Raw genomic sequence first — 17,991 nt, 5'->3', positions numbered from 1 at the left:
CAAAAGAAATGATAATGGAAAATAAATATAAAGATGTACAAACTTGCCAGTATCCAAGAAATCTCAGTCAAAATAATAGACAATAGTTAGCACGTTTTAACCTATTGAGCACTAGTTGCCAATTTAATCCTCATGGTAACCTGTGAAGTAGGTTTTATCCTATTTTATCCACATTTGACCTGATCCTTGGGATTTGCCTACATGGCCTATAGGGAGACATGCAAGGTTGTCGGAGTATCAGAACAGAGCTTCTCCCTCACACATCTGTGTGACCTCCTTTAATTTGATGAAGTATCCTGGTTTACATACATTGAAATTGATGATCACACTAAAATTAGCTTCAATACTCAGGTAGAACAATCAACTACTCTTCCCACACCTACACAATATTACATACAGAAGCATACTTGGTTAAAGGTAATACGTGGGAATGACTGGAGGAGTGCAAACTAAAAAAAGGCAAAGAGAGATTAAGGAATTGCTTAAGGTCAAATGACTAACATGTGAGAAGGTCCATATTTGAGCCCAAGCAGTCTGACTCCAGAAATCACTCTTTAACCACTAGACTAAGAATGCATCCATAATAACTTATCTGTTTTACATATTTGAAAATAGTTTACAAGTTCATAATAACCAACTGGCAAAACTGTAATGAAATAGATATCATCATACTCTATTGGTGGGAATGTAACTGAGTCAAGGTCACTTAGAAAATTTGCATCAAAATTTACAGTGCTCATATCCCTAGACCTATAATCCAACTTTCGGACTTAAGTAATAAAAATAAAAGATGAACTTGCAAACCCATATGCAGAAGAATACTTAATACAATATTATTTTTAAAAGCAAATAAGGATGGCTTTAGTGGTGATACCAATAACTCAAAAGAATACCTTCACAAATCAGGTTTTATCATCTCATAAAATAGTTTTATTGATTGTGAAGGCAGGTGGATCAAAGTTCACTAAAGTGGATGAAAGAAGGATCAGGATCTCTCCAACCTTTCGCTCTATGAAACTCAGAGTTGGTTTTATTCTTCAGGCTACTGCCTTGTGGTCACAGAGGGCTGCCACAGTTTTAGACATCACATCCTTACAGAAATTCATCCAAAGGCAGAACAACAGCATCCAAAGTAGTGAGAAATCTCTCTTTGTATACTTCTATCTACAGATCAAGGAGAGAAATCTTTCCTAGAAGTCATGCAGAAAACTTTTCCTAATATATCTCTAGTTATAATTTATTCAACTGACTAAATGTCAAAAAAGGCTAGGGAGTGCAAATATATTGGCTTTGGAACCTCAGTTATGAAGGTAGAGGGTACAGGTGCCCTCTGCTTGCAAAGTAGATGGACAAAGAGAAATGTCTGTTCATTAGACAACAAACAGTATGTGCCACAGAAAATAATTGATATGTATATCACTAAATCATGAGGAGATTGGTTAAATTAATTTGATACCATAATTTACTATGCAGTCATTAAATTTAATATTAGATTTCTTTTAATTGAGTTAGCATCTCACTGAGTTAAAGGAATATTTTTTAAAACACCTATAATATTATTTTCTCATTTCTGTTCATGTGCATATAATGAAAAAAAATCTTGATGAATGAGATATTACATTGTATTACATTCCAATGATGAAATTGTGGATTATTTTCCTTCTCTTCTGTATGACTCCTGAGAATACTCATCTCAATTCTCTCCAAAATGGTGATAACTTTGAGGTCTGCCATCATCATCAGGTCTATCATATCAATGCTTGGTATATCCCTGAATTTGACCAATATCTCGACATCATCTTCCTTTAAAAGCTTAAACACTGCTTTTAAACATCTCCTTCTTGAGTAGATCACTCCCACTAAGCAAGCTGAAGCAGATCTTACATTAAGCTTACCAAACAACTTACAAAACAGAAGTATTGATCCTCCATTGACCCAACGCCCTTATCCAGCTACTGCTGCATTTAATTATTTCCATTCACACTAACATTCCTTGTCATAAGAGTTGTCTTTTCTCTCCATTGCAACTTTCTCACCTTGCATTACGTCTTCCTCCCACTCTATGTTTCCAGCTTCATCACAATTGAACTAAGTTATTTGCTTTCTTTGCCTACAGCGAAGCTGCTGAATATTGCTGGAGGAAATAACTTCCCTAGTTCTACTAATATCAGTTTATATTTCTGATTATAAACCTCAGCAAAAATCCTGTTGAGACAGCAGCCCTACTATATTTCCCTTACTGATTTTTTCCACTTTCTGGAAATACTGAATCATGCCTTCTATTTCTTTTTCAAACTTCTAAGATAATAGAAACCTTCAGAAAATATCCACACTATTTCAACACTAAGTATGCAATTCTCCCTGCATTTGAAGCCATGTTGTCTTCATCTGTTGAGTCCGATTCCTTGCCTTCTGCTTCTACTTCTACATCCTCTAAATGTGCTTTTCATATTCACTATCTATAGTGAACTTGCTTTTATTTCGTTCACAAAGCTTTTCCTAATGTAAAATCCAGTTAATATTTTTCCTTATCTTTTTTGTCTATCAGCAGTATTTGAAACACTTGCTAATTCTCCTTCTCTTGAAACACTGATTCTCTGACTTCTAGATACCATATCTGTCTAGTTTTCCTCCTCTCACTGTTAGCTTCTAAGAAATCTCCATTGCTGGATCATCCGCCTTGTCCTCTTTCCAAGCTCTAAATATGAGAGTGTTATATGGCTTCAGATGCCTTCATGTCACAATTTAAATGTCACTCTCCAGAGTAACCTTTTCTGACTACCCAACTTAAAGTACTTTTTATTCTATTATAGTTGATCAGAGCACCATGTCTAATCATTTCACAACATAACCACATTCTGTAATTATTTATTTGTTTGTTATCTATTTACTGTTCCTCATTGGATGGTGAGCTTCTTCACAGTACATGAAGGATCTCAGTTGTGTATTGCAGCACTATTACAATGTGACAAACAGTAGCAACTTAAAATAATATTCCTCACAACCCTGTGACTCCACCCTATTTAATAAATCATGGATGGACTATAGAAATCTGAATTTTTTTTTTTTTTACAAAAACAAGCATCTCCATGATACTAATGCAGGTGTTTCTTGTTTTTTTTTTTTTTTCAAATTACTCTTTGAGAAACAGTAAAAGGGATTAAATTTTTTAAAATGAATAGTTGTATATTCATTAAAAATGTATTATGGGCCTACAATTTGGTCACCACTATGCTAGGTACTGAGTCAAAGAATGATTTGATGAGTCCTCATGAAGGCTGGAAAAGGAAAGAGACCTTACTGATACAACAGGAAGAAAATACACTAAATCACATAAAGCATATAAGACAAAGGGATGAAGCAAACAGCTTGGAAAAAAAAAAAAGTTAAGACTTTGGTTTTACTAGTAATATAATGTCTAGCCAAAAAGTAAGAAAGAAGCATTCAAATTTATATTTCACAGCAGGTTTCATGGACTTTCCTAAGTAACAATTATGTTTGGGAAGATTTTATTTGGAAGCTAGAAAATTATAATAATACTATGTGTATTTCAAACAAAATGCTTTTGAACTCCACAGGATGCAGAAAAATCAAGTTAGTAAAAAGCAGGTTGTAGAATGCCTGTTTCAACAGATGATATTTTAATGTTTTAACCTCCAGCACCCCCCTCTTATTTTCTCACTCATTGGACAGTGCAATTTTCACACTTATAGTGTTCAGTATCCTTTATAGGTAAACTCCAGAAACCGTAAAATTTACACACAAGATGGAAACTATAAAACAGAAATTTAAATATAAACACTTTAAGACACAGTCAGAAATAAAATCACAAATAAGGTAACAGTCAGAAGTAAGCAATTATAAGACTTGACTTCTATCTATGGTTCCCAACATTCCCTTCCTTTGAATCCTAAATACTCTTGAGAGCTTTTATTTTCATTAGCTTACTCTTGCACACAGTGCTACTGAAAGGAAAATGATGAAATTTTTAGTTATTAATATAATTTGGTGACTCATTCTTTTAAGAAATACTTATTAGCTTCAAATATGTGTCAGGTCCTGTCTTAGAAGCTAGGCATATAATAGTGAGTAAAGCAGTCAAAAAAACCATGCCTTCATGAAGTTTCCATTCCAGTGTTTGTGATATGTAGGCACAGTAAGCAAAGCACAAGTTATGTCAGGTGGTGATAAGCTATAAAGAAAAGCAGGGAATGCGAGTCATGAGTGCTGCCAGGGGCATTCATATTTTAAACAGGATGGTCAGGGAAGACTTAGCTGAGAAGGTGATATCTGGGTAGAGTACTGAAAGAGGTCAAGGAGAGAGTTATGAAGCTATCTGAGCAGAGTTCATTCCAAGCAAAACAAAGCAACTGTGAATATCTTCTGATAGAAGCATATCTGGCATACTCAAGGAAAAGCAAAGAGGACAATATAGTGGAAATGAATGAGGAAAGAGTAGAGTCATAGGCGAAGGTGAGGAAGTAAGTTGAAGCAAGATTATGAGAACCTTGAGGGAATGCTTTTATCCTGGTAGAGAGATGAATCACTGGAGATTTTTGAGTAGAAAATTAACACAATTATTTTAAAAGATCACTGTGGCTGCTGTGTGGAGAACAAACTGTAGACAAGCAAGTATGGAAGCAGAGAGTCAAATTAGGAAAATATTGCTATAAGCCAGACAAAGAATCATGTCTCTGCAGAACAGTGGTAACAGAGATGACAAATAATGTACAAGGGGACCAAAGACTCATCCCTGGAGCAGTACAACGTTGAGAATTAGGGAAGTGGAGGAAGTCATCAAAAAATTCTAATGTGGAAAAATCAGTGAGGTACCAGGAAAATCAAGGTATTGTAGTATCTTGAAACAAAGAAGGGGGAAGTTATTAACTCTATTAATACCGTTGATATGTAAAGTTACATGAAGACTGAGAAGAGTCCTTAGGTTTAGTAAAGGTCATTGGCAACTATATTAGTTTACTAGGGCTGCCTTAACAAATATCACATTTTGCTAGTGGTTCTGGAGGCTGGAAATGTAAGATAAAGATACTGGTAAGTTTGGCTTCTTTTGTGGTCTCTCTTCTCGGTTGGCAGATTTACTGTGTCCTTTCTTCTGTGTTTGTGCACCCACATTCCTTTGTGTGTCCAAATTTCTTCTTCTTAAAAGGACACCAATCAGATTGGATTAGGGTCCACCGTAATGGCTTAATTTGAATTTAACACTCCTTTAAAGGGACTATCTCCAATTACAGTAGATTCAAAATCTACATTCTGAGGTACTGGAGGTTAGGACTTTAACATGTGATCTTGAAAGGGCAACATTCAGCCCATAACAATAACTTTTGTAAAATAATTGTGGGTGAAGTGGTAAAATTTAAAGCCCTTAAGAACAAGCTGGAGAAGACTCAAAGACAGCAACTGTAGTCCACTCTTTCAAGGACATTTGCTGTAAAGAGGAACGAGAAATGGGGCAGCAGCCAGAGAAGGAATTTAACTCAAGAGAGCTATATTGTTTTGCTTTGTTTTATTGGGACAAGAGAAATATTGGAAGATTGTCCTTATGAGAAAGATCCAACAGAAAGGAAAAAAACAAATGATATGGGATAAGAAGAAAAAAATTGTAAGAGCACTATCCTGAAGTTTGTAAGCAGGGACGAGGTTAAGCGTGGTGGTTTTAGATAGGAGTATGAACAGTTCATACATAGTAATAGAAAAGAATGTTGAGTACATGGGCATAGAAGCTAGTTGGTGAAAAGACATGGTGATGGTGACTTGGGGAAAATCCCTTTTGATTGCTTTATTTTCTCATGTACCTCAGAGGCAAGGTAGAGTGAGTGGATGTTTGAGTTTTGGAAAGGAAAAGGCATGGAGTAGTAATTGAGAGTGTTAATGAAATTGGCAACTATAACAAAATTATCAGGCAACATTAAAGACTCACTTGAGGCTAGTGATCTCCAATTAAAATGAGGCCAGTTAAAATAATTGTATGATTTTCTCCAACCATGCTCAATTTTACCAGGCTTAGGATTTGCCAAACATATGTGATCAACAAAAGAGAGACAAGAAAGTTAAAGATAATGTAGAGTGATTTTAATGATGAACCAAAGACTCTAAGTCCAATGTGAAGGAAAATGAGAATATGTTTGGGTAGTGGAGGGGAAAAGAAGCAACAGAGAGAAGTTAGTAGCATTACGAGATTGGAGGTCTCCATAGAGCAAAATAATTTTGTTATCAGGGTACCAAAGAAAGTGAGCTGATGGTCAAATGGGATGCTTAATGCTGAGATTTTGGAGGGGCTACAGTTATTGAAAATGACAAGATATGTTATGGCCATAGGAACAAGTGGCAGAGTTGATGAGGAGAATAATGCCAAAAAACAGGTCACTGAATTGAAAGGCTAGGGTATTAGGAGGATATTGATATCACCAATAATTGAAACATGAATAATATTTGTAAGAGCAATAGTATGCCACAAACATTTACAATGACTGAATGGGAGTAAACCGAAGTCATTAGAAGTAATAAGGGTTTTTTTTTTTAGTCAGAGTTTTCTGGAGAAACAAAGTTAATAGGATGTGTCTGTGTGTGTGTGTGTGTGTGTGTGTGTGTGTGTGTGTGTGTGTGTGTGTGTGTGCACGCGCGCACGCACGTGCCCATGTGTGGAGAGAGAGAGAGAGAGAGATAGAGAGAGAGAGAGAGAGAGAGAGAGAGATTAAAAAAATTGGTTAACATGATTTTGGAGGCTAACAAGATTCAAAATCTATAGTCAGTAAGATGAAGACCCAAGATAGTTGAGAGTGTAGTTCCAGTTAGTGTCTGAAGGCCGGAGAACCAAAAGAACCAATAGTATTGCCCCTATCTGAAGGCCGGCAGGCTTAAGACCCAGGAAGAGCTGATGTTTCAGTATGAGTCCAAAGGCAGATTAAAAAATGCCCCAACTTGAAAGAAGGCAGGCAATAAATCCTGCTCATTCAGAAGAAAATCAGCTTTTTTGTTTTATTCAGATTTTCAATTAATTAGATTATTCCCATCCACATTAGGCAGGGCAATCTGCTTTGCTCAGTCTGCTGATTCAAATTTTAAACTCATTCAAAAACACCCTAATATAAACACATAGAAAAAATATTTGACCAAATATTTGGGCACCCAGCACCCCAGTCAAGTTAAAACATAAAATTCGCCATCACAAGAAGTAGCAAGATATAATATATAATGACATAAGTTTTCAAGCTTGGAGGAGAAGAAAAGAATAGTTTGCCATTAGCAAGAAGGAACAAGAACACCCATGTTAACTCCTTGATTAATTTGAGTTTGGGTGTGGCAGAAAAAAATCACCATTTAGAAAACCTACAGTAGGATCCACAGATTAGTGTAGAACGATATTTCAGTTAAAAATTAGAAGATGGATAAATTGGATTTTATTGAATATTGGCTCTGATTTCCTGAGAACAAAGTAGAAGGTTTTCAAGGGTTGTGAGATAAAATTAAAACAAAGATGTACAAGGCAACTATACAGGTAAGAAAACCTGGGATATCTGAGAATGACACATGAAGGATAAAAGGGCAAGCTGAGATTGGTCCTAATGGTACTAAGTCAAAATAGTGGTGGTGTGATTCAGATCCCAGCTGGTCAGAAATGAAGGGTGGAGGTTTTAAATGCAGTCTTGTTTAGGTTTTATTTTGCCTAGTGGAATGAATTGTAGCACCTTAAATACATGCCTACATCAAAATTTCTAGAATTGGTAAATATTACTTTATTTGGAAAAATGGTATTTGCAGATATAATTAAGTTATGGATCCTGAGATTGAGGAGATCATCTTGGATTATTCAGGTAAATCCTAATCCAGTGACAAGTGTCTTTATAAGAGTGAGGATGAGGGAGATTTGATGGAAGAGGAGACAGTGTGACCACGGGGGCAGAGATTGGAGTAAGGCAGCCACAAACCACCAGAAACTGGGAAAAAAAAAAGAAACACAAAAAACTCTCCCGTAACCTCCAGAGAATGGCAACCCTGAAGAGACCTTGATTTTGTACTTCTGGACACAAAGGATGTGAGATAACTCCCTTCTGCTGTTTGAAGTCACACAGTTTGTGGTAATTTGTTACAGCAACCACAGGAAACTACATTTTCCAAGAATATGCTATCATGTGTTCCATGAGGCCACATTAGTGATACCTAACATTAAAATATTCAGTAAATTAATTGATAACCATATCTACTTAATCAAGTTCACCCTGGTTCCAGCACACTACTGCCCTTCCTGGAAACTAATACACTACTCTTTCTCAATATTTCTTAACAAAAGCATTAATCTGGGGGTTCTAAATTCTAATCTCAACTTGGAGGCAGGTTTGTGAGGGCAATCCCGATTACTTCCAACAGTTCTTATCTACCTCAATCTCAGTCCGTACAAAAAGACTTAATATACCTCTTAAGATACACAAAGATCCATAAACAGATACAATAGCATAAATATTTTCACCCTTGATGTTAACTTTGTCACCACTGAGCCACTGACAGCATTGGTGCTGGACCTCTATTCAAATGGTTATGCTTTGCAAAGGAGAATAATTTACCCTCAGGAATTTAAAATATACTGCAGCAGCAGTCAAACCATTATGTCAGCAAAAACCAAGGCAAAATATACTATGTCTGCTTTCCAGAGATATCTCTACAAGACAATCTTTCCTGTAGAATAAAACCAGACGTTCTTAGTGTCCCAAGGGATTGTACCAGAATGGGTTTTGGAATACTGGTGGCCTTTTCAAGTGCACCTGCGGGTATTTTTAAAGTATTAAGCATAAATTATAATCGACAATGTCCTATCATTCAATGATTTTGAATAGTTTGTTTACATTCTACAGGCATTTTCCAGTTCCACCCAGAAAAGCCTTGATATAAAAGGGTATTGAGACATTATTCACTGAAATGATGACCACAAAGGGCAGGAAATTGTCCAGCGTTATGTTAGATTCAGGACCACATGTCCAGGAAACTGCATCTCTCAGAGACAGGGCTCTGCTACTGATGCTATTTGAGAAGAGGCACAGTAAAGCTCGTTAAACAGATACTCTGTTTTCTCTTCTCTCTGACTCCTGAAAGTGTGTCAACTGCCGTACAATTGATTGGGGTCTTCTGAAATAATTCAATTTAAGTGCAAAAGGACTATAAAGAAAGGGAAATATTAAGTCTGATGTGTGTACATATGTGTTCAGGGAAAGGAGGCTAAGATCTGGGAAGGCTTCACTGAGAAAGTAAACATTTGAACCAGACCACATTTGAACAGGCATAGAACAGAATGTCATGCAAATATTAGATATCTAATAAGTATTACTATCACAATTTTAATTGAAATTTTAAAAGATACTATCAATTATGTTTATATTTTCCGTATGCAGTTCTGAAAGCAGAAGTCTTAGAAAAAATAAAAAGTTATTAAATATGCAATGCTTATAAAACAAGAACATTTATAATATTTTATTCTTTATTGTCCCATTTCTATGTATGAAGGTGGCTAACATCCAGAGGCAGCTATACTAAACTCACTGTGAAGTGAAATATTACATCCAGAATTCTTTTTATTGCACTGTTAGAAATTTTAGACCTAAAAGTATAGGCTGAATATATTTACAGAAACTATTTTAACTGTTCCATTATTGATTGACCTGTGAAGGGAAGAGGGACGTGTAGACAAAATAACAAGGACATGGAAATAAGACAGGTACAATTAAAAAATGCCTTTAAGATAGTCAAACTACTGGACATTTATAGACATGCCCTTGTGTTGACATTTAAAAAAAACATTATCTTTCTTTTTCTAAAAGTGTCCTTTAACCTCAAACTTAAATCAGTAGTGCTATTTCTTAATTTCCCTGGAGAGGCAACATGGATTCAGTGTTTTCAATGATAATTTTTTTTTTCAAACACACTTATATCTCCAGCATAGTATAATAGAGTTTAATGTTATCACTGACAGTAAAATGATATGAAAAGCAGAAGCTGTTTACATCATTGGTAAACCTGAGAAAGATTTCTACTCTCAACTCTCCTTACTTGCTACTTTTCTTTGATAAATTAAATAAGAAAATGATAATAGCTCATAAAGTGCTCAAACACTTTCAAAAAAAAAGAAAAAAAAAAGCTCTGCATTGTCTTTCTTTCACAGAAATGCTTGTTTTTTTTCCATACTTATGCCAGTCTACTTTTCTGTTGTATTTATTATGGTAATGATGCTTGAATTTAGTGACAGCCCCCAGAATCTTTTCCACAACGATTGTTTAAAATCACTCATTCATCCACCAATTTATAAAACAAATATTTACTAGTGCCTACTAAGTGCTCTGTATTGTTATAGGTATTAGAGATATAATGGAGAATGAGAAAAGAAAGGGCTCCGAAACAAAAATCTTACATTCTAAAAGAAGCTCCCCCAAAACTAATTAAATAAATAATCTAATTAAACAAACAATCCAAGGAAGAAGTATAGCACATTGAGAGTTTATGTCAGGGTAAACCGGTATAGTTTGGGAGTGAGAAGGGTTGGTGACAGGGCTTTGGCCAAATAAGGATTTCCTGGGAAAATTATTTTTAAGCTAATGTAGAAGGCATAACCACCAGCAAGGAGGCTATGTAACCTATAGTCCTGACTACATTCCCGGACTGTAGGCTATATAGTCTCCTTGCTGAAGAATGTTGGAGTGAAGGAAAGAGAGGTGGGGAAAATCATCCCAGGTAGAGAAACAGCATGTGGATAGAAAATGTTGACAGTTTTACAACTAAAAAAAGTCAGTTGAGCAGGAGCTAAAAGAGTAAAGAATAAAAAGGGAAAGATTAATTCAAAGGAATGAAGAAGAGAGGGGACACATTGCACACAGCCATGGCAAGGAGTTTGGACTTTGCAAATCATTCCAGATACTTCTGGAATTAGATGAATTACACACATCCCAACTTGCTAGAACTCTTTGTACAAATTTATCTGAAGATAATTTTATTAGAGAAAAAAAATGACACCTTAATATATGCACATTGAAATTGAAATACTTCCTATAATCAAAATGTGCTTACTTTTACATTGACATACTATTAAAATTACTGATTGCATTACTGTGCACTATAATATTTTACTCTTATAGTCTCTCATCTCTAGTTACTTTAATATAAGTAGTGATGTTTAAGGTGCAAGAGCTTATGCACTACACCTTTTTTTTTAATTTCCATACATTATGGAAAGTATCTGGTATCATATTGAATCTATCTTTATAGATACTTGCAATTCCTTTTGTTTTGCTTTGTTTTTTGTTTTTAATAAGCCTGTCTTCAAAATGGATAGTACCATAGAATCAATTTGATTTCTTTGTTAGTCATATAAGTAAACTGAGGACCTGCTATAAATAAAAACATTTTCCTAAATCATAACAACTCTGTATGCCAAAAGTCTATGTCAATCTATGGTTCAAAGTTATCTTCTTCCACGATGTCCTCTAAAGGACATGTACATATGTGTGTGTGAGAGTGTGTGTGTGTGTTAGAGAGAAAGAGGGAGAGTAAAAATGTGGGAGAGAGCCTACATCCAAATGGACACAGGTATTCCTGCCTTCTTATCCCCAATGATACTGCTTGCAGTGAGAACTAGTAGTGCCACACTATGTCAAAAAATAGATACAAAACCAGCACTGTTTTTCCAATTAAATAGGCTGATTTATGACCTAAGATGCTTAGCCAAATGTTGACGTAAAGGCAGTGAAACATATTTTGTAGAAGCAGTATGGAAAAAAACAGAATATTTGAATACAGGCAATCTAGGACTGTATTTGTATCTCACTGCTTGCTAAGTGTGTGGCTTGGGCAAGCCCCTTAATTCTTCTGACCTCTGGTTTTCTTATCCATAAAATGGGTGTAATAATAGGTATGAAAATAAAGATCAGATAATATAATATAAGATTATTTTTAACATTTTGTTAATTATTAACTGTTATCAAATATTAACTATTACTAAAATTATAGTAAAATATTTATGAAACTATTAAACAACATACTTTCAAAAATCTTGCAGTGACTATTTATTTCATATATACTTTAAAATAAAACAGGATATCTCTTAAACCCCCTGTCACTTAAGTTGTTCCAGAACACAGTACAAAAAGTTAATTTTATAGCTGGGCATGGTAGCGCGTGCCTGTAGTTCCGGCTACTTGGAATGCTGAGGCGGAAGGATCGCCAGAGCCCACCAGCAGGTTGAGGCTGCAGTGGCCGGGAGCGTGCCGCTGAACTCCAGTCTGGGCGACAGACAGAGACTCCAACTCAAAAAAAAAGTTAATTTTGTTAATGAAGGAAATATAATATCGATACATAAACCAAATAAAAGTGTATAAACAAGCCGGGGTCGGTGGCTCAGCCTGTAATCCCGCGTCTTTGGGAGGCTGAGGTGAGTGGATTGCCTGAGCCGCAGGTTCGAGACCCGCCTGGGCAACTTGGCGAGACCTCATCTCTACAATAAATCAAAAATGAGCCGGGTGTGGTAGCGCGTGCCTGTAGTTCCGGCTACTTGGAAGGCTGAGGCGGAAGGATCGCCGGAGCCCAGCAGGTCGAGGCTGCGGTGGTTGCCCTCCAGTCCAGGCGACAGAGTGGGACTCCAACTCAAAAAAAAAAAAAAAAAAAAGTGTATAAACAAAAACTACAGACCAATCTCATAAACATCAATTGAGATTTTTCAAATTATATTAGCAAACAGTGTCTAATTGCACATTAAAAACAAAAAGGAAGAGAAACATTATGACCAAGTGGGATTTATTCCAGAAACGCAGGGATGATATACTATTAGCAAATTTATCTTCCATTTAAATAAATCTAAGAAAAAAAAACATAAGTTTTTCTCCACAGGTCTTGAAAACAGGCAGTACAAAGTTTAATACCATAATATAACATGATATAATATACACACAATACACAAATATAACTATGTGTTTATATATTCATGGTGGGATACGTTAGAAGTATTGTCAGCCGGGCTCGGTGGCTCAGCCTGTAATCCCGCGCCTTTGGGAGGCTGAGGTGAGTGGATTGCCTGAGCCTGCGGGTTCGAGACCCGCCTGGGCAGTGAGACCTCATCTCTACAGTAAGTCAAAAATGAGCCGGGCGTGGTAGCGCGCGCCTGTAGTTCCGGCTACTTGGAAGGCTGAGGCGGAGGGATCGCCGGAGCCCAGCGGGTCGAGGCTGCGGTGACCGGGAGCGGCCGCTGCACTCCAGTCTGGGCGACAGTGTGAGACTCCGACTCAAAAAAAAAAAAAAAGAAAGAAGTATTGTCAATTACAAGAGGAACGAGGGAAGGATTCCCTCTACATTCACTACAATTCACAAGAGAAAACAATGTTTTGGCATGAGAATTAGAAAAGAAAGATGTACATCTGTGGGATTATTACGGCACGCCTTTAAGTCAAAATCCCGTCCAGGCAGAACATACAGCGACGCCGCAGGTGGTGGGGGGCGCAGCGCCGCGGGGCCTCGCCTGGCCTCTGATGGCCTCGGCTACCCTGCCCCCCGCCGTCTCTGCTGGCGGGACGCCCTGTCCCGTGGGGAGGCGCCCCCGCTGCCTGTCGGGACCGAGGTCGGTGAGGAGACCCCCTTGTCCCGGACACGGACAATGGCTGGAAAGGCCGCTGCCCGGTCGCCCCTCACACGTCCCATGTTAGTGAGGAACCTAGTGCAAAACCATTCGTAGATGACCTGCTTCTGGGTCCGGTTTCCTAGGTTGCAGAGCAGGTTCGTAGCTGCGATCTATAGAGTCCATCATACACAGTGAACTATCACAGAAACAAAGAACAGAGTACCATATGTTCTCACTCATAAGCGGACCTTGAACAATTATCATAGTGCTATAAGAAAGGGATTGGCAGTTGAGGGAAACTGCCAGGGGAGGGAGGGACATACCTCATCAACAAAGGTACCTGCATAATCAACGTTTGTATACCTAACCCTGAATTGTACGCCACATCTTTATTCTTTTAAAAAAGAGTTAAAAAAAAAAGAAAGTCAGCCCTCGCAAAAGGGCTTGTTAAAAAGGAAAAGAAAGATGTTTTTGCATTTATTGTGATAATATACCAGAAAAAACAAATAAGATAAATACAGAAATTAAAAGTATTAAGTTTTTAGTACAATATATTTTCATACAAAACAATGTCATATGAACAAATACAGAAAACAGAAGTCACTTATAAATATGGTATTCAAACCTATATTAGAACTTCATTACAATATTTCTAAAGGGCTCAAAAGTAAGCTTGAACAATTAAAAAGGTATTCCTTTTATTTAGGATAACTCAACTTCACAAAAAAAGTCAATTCTTCTCAATTAACATACAAATTTAGTGCTAGCTCAACAAATATGATTTCTTTTCCTGTGGCCAGACATGCTGATTCCTTTTTTTTTTTTTTCTTTTTTGAGTCGGAGTTTCACTGTGTTGCCCAGGCTGGAGTGCAGTGGCATGCTCATGGTGATCCTTCTGCCTCAGCCTTCCAAGTAGCTGGAACCACAGGCATGTGCCACTACACCTGGCAAATTTTTTCTTGATTTATTGTAAAGACGAGTTCTCATCAAGTTGCCCAGGCTAGTCTCGAACCCCTGCACTCAAGCAATACTCTCACCTCGGCCTCCAAAGTGCTGGGATTACAGGCAGGAGCCACCACGCCCAGCCTGGATTCTAAAATTGTTATAGAAAATTATCCTGCAAGAATGTTGAGGAAGAATATCAATAAAATGAAAACTAATGCTACCAGTTATTAAAAGATACTCTAAAGTTTCTATATGTTGTGTGGTAATGACAGATGAAAAAGGCTTACAGAGTAAATTAAATAAATAGGAAATCTACAAATAAAAAGAAGGACGTATGGTAATTTAGTACATAATAATCAAATCACATTGCTGAGAAAAGTATGAAAAATTTAACAAATGGCATGGGACACCTCAATAGTCTTTGGAAAACAACTAAATTAAACCCTTACTCTTTATCATACACTGACGTAAACTTCAAACAGAACAGAAATGCAAATGTTTAAAAACTGAAACCACAGAATACTAAAAGAAAACATTGAGCATATTTCTTTTATAACCTGTATGTGGGGAAAGTAATGAATAACAAAGTATTTCCCATACGTAGGATAATTTTTAATAACTATGAAAAATCTAAATGATTAATCATATAGCTGCACAAAAATGTGGAGGGCATCTATGGATTGACATAGTTACATCTAAATTTACAGCTAAGTGAAAAAAGAAGGTGTAAATTAATGTTTATAGAAAACTTCTCAACTCATTCAAATAGTGCAGTTTTACCCATATACAAAAACCAGACAAAGATATCGTGGGAAAAAATACATACCATTATTCCTTATGAATATAGACAAAATTTCTCAACAACAAAATACTAGCAAGTAAAAGTTAGAAATATATAAAAAGTATTATACAGCACTACAACACAAATAAGTGCGATTTTTTATAGAAAAGAATGATTGAGTCAACATTAAAAATCAGTCAGTGTAATAACCCCATATTAATAGAATTTTTAAAAAGATAAACATGACCATCTCAATAAATGCAGAAGGAGCATCAGACAACTCATTATAAAGGATCCACTACTGATAAATGAAAGAATGATCTAAAGTTGTTTGCTAATGAAAATATTTCAGAATACAAATGAGGAAATGAGGACCCAAAAGACACCCCTTATCAACAAGGGTGCCTGAATGAAGCATATTTGTATACCTAACCATGTACCCCACAATATTAAAATAAAAAATATTTGATTAAAAAAAAGAAGATAAGCAACTTGTACAAGGCAGTATTTTAAAAGGCAACATGAAATTGTAAAATGAGCACTAGATTTGTAGTGGGAAATTCTGGTCAGATTCTGATATTTTCTATCATGGACAAGCCCTTGAGCATCACTGGGTCTCAATATCACAATTTGTAAAATATGAATAAAAATACCTTTTTGTCAATTCTTATCTACTAGGAAAATGAATGTGAAAGTGCCTTATAAGTGTCAAATGTTCTTCATATGTTAATTAATACTAAATATCCATTCTTGTATATTTCTCTCTGGCATATTTATTTTAATTTGTTGACCACATTTTTTCCTATGGCATTCCAAATCTCCAATGTTAATGTCTTTCTACCATGACACTCAAGTCTATCATCATAGTCAATCCTACATTCTTATTATGCTAAATAATATCCATTGACAAAAGGAAGAACGGAGCTAATATTTATTGACTACCAGACAGATATCAGACAGACATTTTTCTTATATTAGTCCTGAAATATAATTATTTCCTTGATATAAGTGTAGAGAAATCAGGTTAGCTATCCAGGGCTTCTACATTGAGTCTACGGCAAAGTCAAGACAGGGATCAGTCTTTCTGATGACCAAACCATTCTTATGGCAGCAATACAAAGAATGGAACAATCCATTCTCAGTTCACAGCAAACCAATCTTTCCATATATGTGTGTATATCTCTTCTAAGGTCCATTTTCTGATGATAATTTCACCCCTTCTACTTTTTATCAAATCACAGATTTATTTATCTATTCCATATAAATACTGATCAAGTCTCCTACATATGTAACGCCTTTTCTCCACAGATGACTAAAACATGTCCATTTTTCTTCTAGCTCTCAGAATAATAAAAAGTTGTTTTAAAAACTGGTAGAAAATTATTGAACTTAGTTTTTCTTTTCTGTTATTTATTTGTTTGTTTGAGTCAGGGTCTCACTTTGTTACTCAGGCTGGAGTGCAGTGGCATCATAGCTCATGGCAGGCTGGGCTCAGGCAATATTTCATCTAAGCTTCTCAAGTAGTTGGGACTACAGTTGTGCATCACTACGCTCAACTAATGTTTTCATTCTTTTTTTTTTTTTTTTTTTTGTAGAAATGAGATCTTGCTACGTTGTCCAGGCTGGTCTTGAACTCATGGCCTCAATGATCCTTCTGCCTCAGGCTCCCAAAGTGTTGGGATTACAGGTATGAGACACTGCATCTGGCCTGAACTAGTTTATGAAACACACACATGAGCAAATACACATACTGGCTGTAGTGAAAAAGTACTCTAAGTCATTAATATTTTGTTATTAATTTTCAGGTTTTTCCACCCCCAGAGTTGAGTCTTATTCAATCCTATCCAAAAGTTAACTGGACACATTCCAGGAACATACACTATTTCAGGTGATTTAGAAACCAAAAACTACTGAGCAGTAGGGGAAATAATAGAAATTACAGAATATTGTCTCTGAAAATAATGTCAGAAATCATCTGGGTTCAACACGTACAATGAAAACAGGAGAGTGCTACTGAAAGACTCAGTGAAATGTTAAAAAAACGGGGCGGGGGGAGAAGATTGTTGTCAGGCCTGTCTCATCCGTGGTAAATGAGAAATATGCAATGTACAAGCCACCAATATTGAGTTCTTTCTGCCAGAGGAAATGCTGTTGAGACTGTACTAAAAGAGGTTGCCTTATAATTATCCCTACTGTGGAAGAGTAGCATTACTGGAAAGTAGATAAAATCCTAAAAAGATTTAGGAACACTGCCCCAGAGGAAAAGAAGGACAGGGAAATAAACAAAAAACAGCAAATAACACTCCCCAGAAAAATACTTCCAAGAAACAGATGTGACCTATCCTATCACAATCAATTTTTTTTTTTCAGTATGAAGGAAATCACCAGCTAAACAACAACAAATCGAAGATAGGAAATTCAGGAATGTGCAGAATTCAATAGAAATTAAACATGAACTGGAAACACTCTTATTTGGAAACACTCAGCAAAGTGAAAGAAAAATAAAACCAGAACAGAAATGAAAACCAAACTGGAAGCAACACAAAGAATGACATACAATGCTTTAAACATTGAAAAAGACATAGAGAACAAAATCGAGAAAAGTAAGCAGAATGAAACAGAAATGAAGACAACATTTCAAAAGTCTGGGAAAATTTAAAAT

This window comes from Carlito syrichta, unplaced genomic scaffold (assembly GCF_000164805.1).
Source record: "Carlito syrichta isolate Samal-C Ts95f unplaced genomic scaffold, Tarsius_syrichta-2.0.1 Scaffold174419, whole genome shotgun sequence".
Classification (NCBI taxonomy): Eukaryota; Metazoa; Chordata; class Mammalia; order Primates; family Tarsiidae; genus Carlito; species Carlito syrichta.
This window is presented reverse-complemented; position numbering follows the sequence as displayed.